The sequence below is a fragment of the Physcomitrium patens genome, chromosome 25 (assembly GCF_059467195.1).
Source record: "Physcomitrium patens ecotype Gransden chromosome 25, ASM5946719v1, whole genome shotgun sequence".
Classification (NCBI taxonomy): Eukaryota; Viridiplantae; Streptophyta; class Bryopsida; order Funariales; family Funariaceae; genus Physcomitrium; species Physcomitrium patens.
In genome coordinates this window covers 13,554,357-13,556,260 of record NC_143434.1, presented here as the reverse complement: position 1 = coordinate 13,556,260, position 1,904 = coordinate 13,554,357, and the positions used below count along the sequence as shown (strand labels likewise).

The window sequence follows — 1,904 nt, the reverse complement described above, 5'->3', positions numbered from 1 at the left end:
CTTTTTTTTTTGTTTTTTGTGGATTTAGCAAGGGCAACAAGTTCGACAACTGTGGTCAATGTGGTGATGCATCTTTGCTTGTAGCAATTCCATGCAATGGCTATGGATGTAAAGGTATAAACAAAGCTTATCATATTTTTGAGGTTCTTTATTATGATACGAATATAGTAATACAACGACCATGGCCTCGATGCATCCTCTAATAGTTGGTATGTATGTGCATTGCATGAATTTAGACATCAAAAACTAGCCGCCCTATTGTCTTTGTACAAATTAAGTAATCCACAATATTTGTGGTTTTGGCATATCACTCCTTGAGTTTTGTATGTTTGAAATTTTTTTGCAAAATAATGTTCTTTGCATCCTTGACATTTGTAGTTTCATTGTTTGAATTGGTGGTATGTGCATTAAAATTGTTAAGTAGATATTTGGTTGAGCATGCTGCTAGTTACTACCTATGCAAGACTATCAATATTATCTTTTTGTGTTGGGAGGTTTCTTGAGTTTCATGAATGTCATACTCAAGATTGAAGGCACTGTCCAAAATCTACAACATGTCATGTCGATCTACCATGATTGTTTTTAAAATACATGGTGTAGTCATATCTTTGCAAGATTGCTTGAAATCAGGTATGTTGGTATAGAACTTGGTGTCTTGTAGTAGATTAGATACAAACTCTTTTTTTTTTTTTTTTTTTTTTTTTGCAAGATCAATTGTGTAAAGAGGCAATTGGATCTAACCATTTTGTGATGTGATGGGCTTACACTTTTCAATGCCTATAAGTCAACTTATTTGATAGGTTGATCCTTTGAATTTGATTTGTAAATCCTTGATCATGGATTCAACCTCCTTCTTTGCTTCATGTTACTCCATATCTGCGGCATGTAATTCTTTTGCTTGAGCTTATGCAACATTTTTGAAATTTATAATTTGAAAATTTATTATTAACTGATTTTTATTGTGTTATATATATATATATATATATATATATATATTTTTGTAAGTTGAGGCTTGATCTAAAACCTTATTCAAAGGTTATTGAAATCCAAATGTATTGGAATCTTAGAAATTAAAGTTTAAAAACTAATGAGGTTTTTTAAGATTTACAACAATTTGCCAATTAGATTGAAATAAAAATTTACACAATAGTAATAGACTTAATTTCTATTAATATTAAAAAATTTAAAATCCATTGCTTTGTAAGATTTAGAGATATTGGTACTATGAGATTGGTATCAAGGTTAGAATAAGAGGTTAGCCAACATCCAAATAGATTTTAGGATTTATCTTTTATTTGATAAGTTTGTTCTTTTTCAAATTATTTGGACTTGTTGTCAAATTAGTAATTTAGAGGTGTACAAATTTTGAGTCAAAATCTACAATTATATTATTATTTATTGAGGTTTTAATTTGCTAAAAGATTGATAAAGAATTTATTTAAGGATTAAGATTACATTAGAATTTGGTTTAGGATTTAGAATTTGATTAGGATTTTTTTAAGGATTTAGAGTTTTATTAAGATTTGATTTAGGATTCAAGGTTCAATTAGGATTTCTTTTAGGATTTAAAATTCAATTAAGATTTGGTTTAAGGTTTAAGATTTGATTCGGATTTGGTCAGGTTTTACTTAGGATTTATTAAAGATTTACTTAGAATTTTTTTATTTTTTAGTATTTTTTAAAGATTTTTGTCAATTCTTAAAGTTTTCTTTATATTTCTTTCATTATTTCTTTAAGATTTTAATTGGATTTGATCAAAATTTGATTAAAAATGTAAAGCTTTAATTGGATTTTATTTAAAATTTTATTAGAGTTATTAAGACTTTACTGTTGTAATTTCCATTTTATCTTCTATATCCAAGTGCCTTGTGTATTCTTAAGCAAGACTTTATGTAATATACTAT

General features: G+C 27.0%; 1 long non-coding RNA gene across 1 annotated transcript; it reads right to left on the bottom strand.

The window, feature by feature from the left end:
• Positions 1–319: 319 nt before the first annotated feature.
• LOC149986322 (uncharacterized) lies at positions 320–1,075 on the bottom strand. Its single transcript, XR_016500914.1, has 2 exons — positions 1,025–1,075; positions 320–876 (listed from the first exon to the last, which is right to left on the bottom strand). It is a non-coding gene; the product is annotated as an uncharacterized LOC149986322 (long non-coding RNA).
• Between the last annotated feature and the right edge of the window lie 829 nt (positions 1,076–1,904).